The sequence below is a fragment of the Miscanthus floridulus genome, chromosome 6 (assembly GCF_019320115.1).
Source record: "Miscanthus floridulus cultivar M001 chromosome 6, ASM1932011v1, whole genome shotgun sequence".
In the NCBI taxonomy this organism is placed as follows: domain Eukaryota; kingdom Viridiplantae; phylum Streptophyta; class Magnoliopsida; order Poales; family Poaceae; genus Miscanthus; species Miscanthus floridulus.
The window spans coordinates 21,179,896-21,189,844 of NC_089585.1; positions in this window are offsets into that span (position 1 = coordinate 21,179,896).

A 9,949-nucleotide genomic window follows, 5' to 3' on the forward strand; every position below is an offset into this window, starting at 1 on the left:
AATAAATTGCATGTAGATTGGAAACAACTGATTCGAATGCAGAAATCGGAATCGGCTTTCTTCAGATAGCGCCAGCAGATAACGACAGAGACTACAATCGGCGCTGGGACGAGACATGCAGGACTCTACAAAAAGGTAAAGATTAGAGTCCAAGTTATCTTAAATTAGGAATGTTTTCATTAGGCCAAAGATTGTATTGAGTCGTACTCGAGTAAGGTTCATTTTTAGGCTCCGGGTATAAATACCAAACCCTGGCTATTGTAAAATAATCAATCAATCAAATACAAAGTCAATTATTTTTTCGGCTCCGGCCACCCCTTAGGAGTAGGAGTAGAGTAGATCTCAGCGAGTTCTTCAGCGAGTAAGGCTGCATCGATCCGGTCGACCTCCACTGCTTGTCTGTAAGTACCGTCATGGTTTATACCTCTGTTCGTATGGCTGCATCGATCCGGTCGACCCCCATTGTGACTCTAGTATAGGCTAGTTATCGACTCTTGTCTAATTCAAGTATGACCTATGATTCTGCCTCACACCCCACTGCTTGAATTAGATCAAGGTCAAGTTATCGACTCTACCTTGGTATGGCAGTCTTTGGTAGATTTATTAAGTTACCGATATTGCTTATTGTTTTCATTGTTTATCTAATTACAGCAATATCATTCTGCCTGATTGAGATTGATCTGGATCGGCCTTATATCTTGTTTAACTCATCGTTTGCTAATCTAAAATTGATCTAATCTACATCTTAAGCGATGAGTTATGTTTTTATCGGCTGTTTTGCGTTAATCTTAATCGTGCATAGCGTGCGGTTAAGGCATGTCCGATCTTGAGTAGATCTATTAGTTAATAAAAACTGTTTCATGGCCCATTATCATGGCCTATGGGATTCTGCATCTCACTCCACTGTTAACACCATAGAGTGGGGATCGTTAGTTGGTAGATCCATTCCTGATAAGGCATGACCTTAACTGTGCGCTATGCCTGAATCAACTGTTTAGCCGATATCGAATGCTTTCACGAATAGTTCACATTACGAGATCATTGAAGTAGAGATAAATTGAAAGATTTGTTAGCCCATGATCTTGTTATTGTATTACGGCCTGCATGATTCTGCCTCATGCCCCACTGATTTTAGTAAATAGTTAGGGTCGTCGAGTCTATTGTTATTTCTACGGCCTGCATGATTCTGCCTCATGCCCCACTGGTCATGGCGATAGATGAGATCTAACATATTTATTAGATTTATCTTTATTAAATGGTCAAGTGATGTTGAATTGTTTCTTTATATAAAAGGAGTTCGGTTACTTATGATCATTGGCTCAGTACAAATCGATCATCATTGATATCTTATTGCCATTGATTAATATTTGCTTAAATAACATTTATCCTGAATGATAACTGATTCTTCTTATACAACCCCATGAGCTTTAATCGATTCATTCTTGTGAACATGCTGGGATCGACTATTTAGTCGATTTCCTCTCATATGGTTCTCAGAGCCGCACACTCGGGACTATCTGGCAACACCGGCATGTTTCGCCCTTAATTACTGATAAGATTTCTCTCCTTGTCAATTGAAGGGTCAAATTGACTAGCACGTCTCGGGAGGATTACGCAGGATCGACCACCCTTGCGCTAAAGCTAGGTGGATCTGCTCCATCGAGCGGACCCTTCTAGCTTGCTGCGTGTGTCCTCGGCACGGAGGCAAAAATTCTGTGTCAACAATAGGTATAGGTATAACTTGTATAGTTGCTAGGTGTTGCAAATCTGGCCCAAAGCCCAATAGAAAGCAGCAACTATTAGCCCACCAAAGTAAAAAAAGCTCGCATCGTTTCCTGGCTGCAGGCTGCCGCTCCCAACTCGCATCGCACCAATCTTGTGGAGTCATGGAGGCATGTAGAGAGCAGGGGCATGGTGGCACCTCGGTGCCTCCCCCTCTGTCGTTGCGCCTTCCCTAGTTCCCCTTGCCCTACGGCGCTGCACGAGCGGTCCGGTCGAGCGACGAGCACGGCCTGTGCGGCTACGCCTAGCCCTAGTGTCCCGGCTCTAGAGAGGCGGGTAGGCGGCGACCGGAGGGCGGCGGCGAGCCCGACGCTCCAACATCCCACGACGGCCACGGTTCGGTTCGGCTTCGGCTCTAGAACCGTTGAAGTTGAAGCAAGGTGAGCACACTAGCACAGTAGCACAGCAGTGTCAAATCCATTCTTCAAAGTAAAATTTAAGATTTCGTTTTCTATTTTTTTTTGCATTGGATTTTTGTAACATAGATGAAGAAGAAGGGTGCTAGCATATTTGCATTGTGGGAGAAAGCTGCAAAGGCAAAGAAAACAGCTTCCACATCCATACCAAATCCTCCTTCTATTGAGGTTGAGAGTGGAAGCACAGCACGATGGTGAAGCAAATGATGAAGCTCCCCAACCGGACACAGACAGAGTTCCCCACTTGATTTGATGAGTATCATTGATAGGCAACTTCGAGAGATGAACGATAGATTTGATGAGGTAAACACATAACTACTTTCTTGCATGGCAGCTTTCGGTCCACTTGATTTATTTGCTGCTTATGATCAAGAGAAGTTGTTAGGCTTGCTACAAAGTTTTATCCTAAGGATTTCACAACTGATGAATTGTCAAAACTTCCATATCAGCTCACTATGTACATTTCCTATGTGCGTAGAGATGAGAGGTTTAAAAATTTGAAGAACCTATGTGAACTTTCAGTTATGCTTATTAGCACAAAAAAACAGGAGCAATATTATGTTGTCTACATGCTTCTTAAATTAGTGTTAATTCTTTGTGTAGCCACTGCTAGTGTTAAAAGAGTGTTTTCCATGATGAATTATGTGAAGAATAAGCAAAGGAATAAAATAGGTGATGAATATCTAAATAATTGAATGGTCACATTTGTTTAGAGGGAATTCTTCAGTCAAGTGAAAGATGATGATATCATTAATCAATTCCAAAAAGGAGACCGTAGAGTTACATTTTAGTAGCTTTGAGCCTTTGCTGTTTTGTAATATTTCTTAATTATTAGAGACAACGGCCACGTTCGCTTCGCTGAAAAAACAAGCCGAAACACTGTTCCGACTGATTTATTGTGAGAGAAAAACACTGTTTTGGCTAAAAAAACGAGCTGAAAAAACAAATTATAAGAGAAGTGAACAGGGCCAATGGCACTATGCCACTATGTTCAGACCTTGTATTTTGCTTATTACTATTGCACATTTGCATAGAAATTTTTTATGTACGTGGAGTACCTAGCTGTGAAATCCTGATTCCACTACATATTTAACTAACTATTATTGATATCATAGACATCCAATTTTATCGTGACAACTATAAATTTACCAGGAAAACGGGAAGTGAAACTTTGTCATTTTGCTGACGTGGCATGTCACCACGCCACCATGGATCCTGACCTATCTCGAACAGAGACGCACGTGAAAAGTCTATTTTACCCTCACCCCTATCACTCTTCAGGTCACTTCTAGTGGGGCCCAGTTGTTGGCACCTTCTTCCTCCCTCCTCTCTTTCTTCTTTCTTCCAGGCAACAAAGGCGGTCGTGTGTGGGAGGCCAACAAGGTGGTGGACAAAGCATGACATGCGCGGCATGCTTTCTGCGTAGAGCGTCCGCGCGCGCGCGCGCTGTGTGTGTGTGTGTGGGGGGGGGGGGGGGGGGGGGGGGGGGGGGGGGGGGGGGGGGGCAGGACCTGTCGACACATTTATCTTCTTTCTCCCTAATTTCTCTCCACAGTGCGTCGGCTATCGGCCTGATCTCCATCTCCGGTGATGACCCAACCAAGGTGAGCCACCAGGGAGCTTCCCATCCTCCTCCTCTCCCTCCCGATGCTCTTGCATGTGGATATGGTGGCCGGAATCACCGTCTCACTAAGCTCCCCCATGCTCTCCCACTGTGCATATCTCAATCGCGATCCTCGTCGGCGTAGGAGGGCATGTAGAGATCCGAGCACCTGCTGGGCAACCCGCGGTGGTCATCGACACCGAACCCACCGCCACAGCGGTCCTCGAAGCCATAGGAGCGGAAGCCGCCGCCAAGGCCGCAGGGCCGGTCAAGCTCGTGCGTGGATGGTAAATGAACTTATCGTAGGCCTTTTCTTGAATAAACTATGGATGGTTTTGTTGATGCACCAAGGCTAAAAAATTATCGATGTGCACTTTTAAGAGATGGTAAGTGAAGATCACACTCTGGCTGCAGGTCATGAAAGTATTATGGGTTAGTAATGGCATGTGTGAAGAAAATATCTCTGATGACTATCAAAGAAAATTCGACGAAGTCAATACTATTTTTGTGGGATGTGTTCTTGGAGTTTGGTAGATATGACATGCACGTAAAAAGACAGAAAATAGTTGTGGGATGAACTGAATGCTAAATTCGGTGAATTAGATGCAATCAATGAACTGTACGTCATGGAGAGCTTCCATGACTATAAGACGGTAGCAAACCATTCTGTAGTTGAGCAAACTCATGAGATAGAATGCATTGTAAAGAAACTCAAACTCCTTAAGTGTCATTCCTCACAAGTTTGTGGTTGGATACGTTATTAGAAAGTTTGCCTCCATGAAGGGGTTTAATTTCTTCACTACTCTCAAGCACAAGAGACATGAAATATTACGTTATTAGAAAGTTTGCCTCCATGAAGGGGTTTAATTTCTTCGCTACTCTCAAGCACAAGAGACAAGAAATATTAATTGAAAAACTCTCTTAATATCGAGTAGAAGGCTCACGCTAAAAATATTAATGATAGTGGGACCCGAGGCCCATTCTAGCGCCAACATAGTTCAACTCGTATCGCCAATTATTCAATATAAAGACTAAGATAGCATTTGGTTGGAAGACAAGGTGGAGTGAGAGGGTTCCGTCTCTGATTTTTGGGATGTGATGACTCCATTTTCAATTTGATTGAGAAGGGACGTAATCAACCTATTTTTTGTTTGATTTGAGGGCACCAAAAGGGGGATCAGTTGCTAACAAGTGGAGCCCACATGCTAGTCTTTTTTTCCTCCTCTTTCCTTCCCTATGGACGCATCCAGGACCTCCTCCTTCCTTTCCTCTTCCATACAGGGCCAGCGCTCGGCGGCGGGGCGGGGCAGAGCCTGTGGGCTCACCCATGAGGAGGCAGGTCAGGGCGGAGCCCGTGCGCTCGCCGGTGGCCTAGCGGGGCAGAGCTCGCCCATGAGGAGGCAGGTCGAGGCGAAGCCCATGCGCTCACCGGTGGCCTAGCGGGGCAGAGCTCGCCAGCGAGGAGCGGGTCAGGACAGAGCCCGCGCGCTTGCCGGCGGATAGTCGGGGCGGAGCTTGTCCGCGAGGCGGCGGCGCGGGGCTTGCTTGCCCGCTACTTCCTCAACTCCGTCAACTCTAGTGAGTCCTTACTTCTTTCCTCTCCCTCAAGTGCGGCAAGCCCCCGCTCGTCATCTTATTCTTCTCACACACGCGTGAGGGCTATGCGGCATTCATCCCACCGAGGACATCCCCGTCTGCTCATTTTTCGGGGGCGAAGCGAGCCCAAATCTTGTGCGAATATTCACTTGTGGGACGTCCTCGCCTCCGGTTGCCTCTGAACCAAACAACGCTCATCCCGAGGCTGTCTGATCCTGTCTGTAACACCTCTGGTGTTACGAGCTTACTTAGCACCAAGATTTAGACCTAAGAGGGTCTACCAAAATAATTTTCTTGGATTTTTAAATTTTAATTTATATTTAAAAGTGTGAATTTTGGCAAACTATATTGAACAATAGGTTAATTAGTTCCTAGATGTTTTGTTTCTACGAGATAGATTGCCGTATGGACTAGTGCTTAAAAATGCTTGATGGCAAATAAATGGCGAATGGCTTGTTTATTTGATTAAGTATGAAAAACAAATTTTATAAACAAAAATACGATACGACTGGTATATAGTACTTAAGTAAAATTCAGAGCATGATTTTTGTTGCATTTAAAATATTGAGTAACAAACCTTAGTGCTTTAGTCATGTTTGAAAATATATATAGTCGGCTTGGAAAATAAATATTTGAGAGCTAAAATGATATATATGTGGGTATGCTTATTCGAGTGTCAATGTGATGTTTGTTAGTTTAAAAATTAATATGAACAAAATAGAAATAAAAACGAGAGTGTCGCTAGCCACTCATTCCACCTACCTCGCTGGTACGATGCGCGCGTTATGAGATAGGACCGAGCTTGCTGGCCTTGCTGGCTGCTTGCTTCCCCTCCCTCTGCTGGTCTTGCCATGTTTGCCTGGCGGTCGTCTTGTGCATTCACATGCCTCGCCCCAGCCTGGTTGGCACCTGCCTTGCTCTGTCCTTGCGTCCGTGGTCCAAATGGTCTTGGTCATCTAGTGGAGAAGAGATTACATTAATGCAGCGGAGCCCACGCCTTTAATAGGTCCATTGCGTAGGGGCGTCTAAAAAGGGAGCACGTGGTTCTGCCCCTGCCCACACCATGTCCTTTCACTTCCCTATGCGCGCGCAGGTGCGCCGCTGCCGGCCACACTACGCCGTCCTGTCCTGCCTCCGCGTCCGTCCTCTAGCGTGCGTACGACGTTTCCCTCCCTCGCACTACTTCCTCCTCCCTTTTCTTTTCTGCTGCCGAAGGGAGGCGACCCAGCTCCTGCTCACCCTCCTAGGTTGCTCTCTCGCTTGGCCCCTCTCCTCTGCTTGCGCACGCCAGTGTCGGTTTTGTGTCGTCATGCTACCGCGCCCCGCTGCTGCACCGTTGCCCGGTTTCCCGCATGAGCGCGCATGCCCCATGGCCGCGCCGGTCCTACAGTTCCCTCCCCCCGTATTGCCATGTAGTGCCCTGCCTTGGTTGGCCCGCTACCGCCCGAGCCTCCATTGCCGGCCTCCCCTCCTGCCCGTCCATCGAGTGCCCCATAGACCGCGCTCGACCATAGCTCTCAGCACCAGCGCCCCCTCCTCTTCCTTCCCTGCCACAGCCACGTGTGGCCACCGTGCCCGCCCGATCCTCGTTGGACCGTCGCCTCTCGGCGCTGCCCCTCCCAGCGCGATAGCCACCGTGTGCGTGAGCGCGCCATGACGCCCAGAGCCGAGGAACCGCCCTGCCAGCGTCGCAGCGCCATTGTCGCCTCCCACGCGTGCGGCCAGAGCCGCTGAGTTGCGCCGCCGCGGTGTACGCGCGTGGCTATCGTGCGGTGTCCCGCCTCGGTCCGCTCTGCGGCTAGGCCCGGGTCCGGCCATGGTCCACGCACCTCCCCGCGTCGCCCCGCGACTGCACCACCGTCGGCGAGCCGTCCATTCGGCCGACGGAGTATTTCCCCTTCTCAGTGCTCTGTTTCAAGGTAGAAAAGGACTTGAACGCAAATATTGATTTTTACTACGTCCATTTTGCATAAATGCTAGACTCATAGATTTGCGAAGAGGGGATTAGTTAATTTTGGGGAAACCTAGGGGCCTCATCATGATTGTACGCCGCCTTGTCTGGCCGCGTGGGCCGGCTTGCTGGGCCGGCCTGTGCCGCCTTGCCTGGGTCGCTCGCGTCCGCGCGATTGGGTCTGCTTGTGCCGCCCGCGCCAAGTCCGTTGTCTGCACGCCTGGGCCGCTCGCACGCCCGTTGCATCGGCCTATCACCGCGGGTTGCATGGGCGGCTTGCTGGACTGCTTAGCGGCCGTCGGCCTTTTCGTTCTAGAAGACATTTAGCTAATTTAGTTTCAGAAATAAACTTTTAAAATTAATATGAATTTGTGTAGTTGTCTAAAAATTATGAAACCAATTTTGTTAGGCTTCTAAAATCATGATCTATCTAATAGTGTATTTTGTTCACATAGATTCGGTATGTTTGTAGGGTTGTTCTAATTATTTTAAGATGCTTAATATTGTTAAAAGGTGAACTTGTAGGAATTTCCGTGAGAAATCGGTGATAGTGTTGACTCTAAAAATTTTACAGTAAATTACTAATATTATTAGCTGCTCACTGTAATTTTTGTAGCTCTAGAATAATCAATTTGCTAGATAGGTAATGATGCCCTATTTCGAATAAAGATTAAATTGATAGAATAGAGTAAAGAAACAACTTAGGTTTGTATAACTAAAATAATTATTAGGAAATAATGCCTTATTTGACAACATGGATATGTAGCCTAAGTACGGTCATCATTAGAACTAGCTTGTTAACTTGAGAGGCGTAAATTGTATTTTACGAGTCACGGTTGCAGTCGATTAATTACGTCTTTGCATTACATTGCATTGCATATCATAATAGGGACGTCGATGGATCATGGAGTCATCAGGAGTTGCTGGAGAAATGGTGCTTTTGGAGATCGTGTCGCCATAATGGAAAACTAACTTCTGATTAAATCTTACATAGGCAAGCCCCGGAGCATAACCCCTACTTTTCTACACTTTAAATTATATTTGTGCATTAAGTTTTAAGGAGTTGATTGAAACCCACTTGCATATATATATGTATATATATATATATATTATTATTATTATCCTATGAGTCATACTAGTATGATAGGATCATGTAGATTGCTATGCTATATGACTCCGGTAGAAGTCGAGTAATTATCTATCACTCACGAGAGATAGGAAATATATTACTGTATTATTATCACTTGGAATATATAAAATGGTGGAAAGGAAAATGGAGATCGGACAGGGATATAGTTTGGGTATTGGTCGGTGTAAGAGGTTGTGTCCTGTGGCCAACGAGGCATAGCTTGGTTACACTGTTTTCCCTGTCTGTGTCGGTTAAGGACCGACCGTTGCATTGGATTCTAAGCAGGTCACAGACTTATTATTTTGAGCACATACTTGGGTATAGGCGCAGGGAACACTTCTTACTCTCTTGTCATGGGTTCCTGCTTTTTTCAGACCGACTGTTAGGGTGGTTTTTAGGTGGAGGTCCTTGCACCGCACTGAGTCCGGGACTCAGGGGTGGGGGCTTGGAGTCCTAATTTGAACGAGGACCTAAACCCCATGACAGGAGAGTAGTGGGTTGGTCCTGCTTATGCCTAGGGTACAAGTAGGACATGTGTTTTTGGATACCCAGCTAGGGACATTAATTCGTGAATCGTCAGGCAATCCGGTACGACTTGTCTATGATCTAGCACCGTAGTAAGAACTGGAAGATGAAAGATGGTAAAAGGAAATCTGATTGCTTACCACCTGCTTGAAAGTAGCACATGTTCTTATATAGAATGGTTAGTTAATGAACTAATGCACTGCTAATAAAAATCGAATATAAGGATGCACTTTTAGTAATACTCATACAGATGCAATAAACCTATAAGCCAGATAGCCTTGCATATCTTTGGAGTCTTTTCTTTTCTCCTGTCGGGTAAGTCTTGTGGAGTACAATTGAGTACTCAGAGTTTTATTTCCCCCTGTTGCAGGTGACAAGTGGATGCTAGAGCTGACCCTTGTGTGTGGATTTCTCCTGGTGGACTTAGAGAGGATTCCTTTACGCTGCGATCATAGTTTTATTTATAACCCTCAGTAAATGTTTTTATAAATGAAAGTTTTATAATTTGTTATCATAGTTTAAATATCAATGCTTCATCATGACAGGAATAGATATTTATTTCTGCTGTAATTTTGATCACATGTTTATATCTCGTTGTTCAATTAAATTATTTATAACTCTAATAACATGCTTACATTCCGCTATTATAACAATAAATTTTATACTCTGATGTTGTAAGAAATGGTTAAAAATATTATAAGCTTTATTCTCTCATTTGTGATCCAGATGAAAAAATGTGGATTTTTGGGTTCTCCCCTGGAGTGTGCCCGACGGGACCGCGTAATTTGGTGCCCTTCCTTGAGTACTTAATGTCTAATAGAAGACGAGTACTCCTAGGAGGTATTAGATTAGGTGGTTCTGCCATAGGTGATATCAGAGCATAAATGAGAAAATAAAGCTTCGAAAACCTTTTCTAAAATAAAATTTGACAACAAATTCTTTTCATA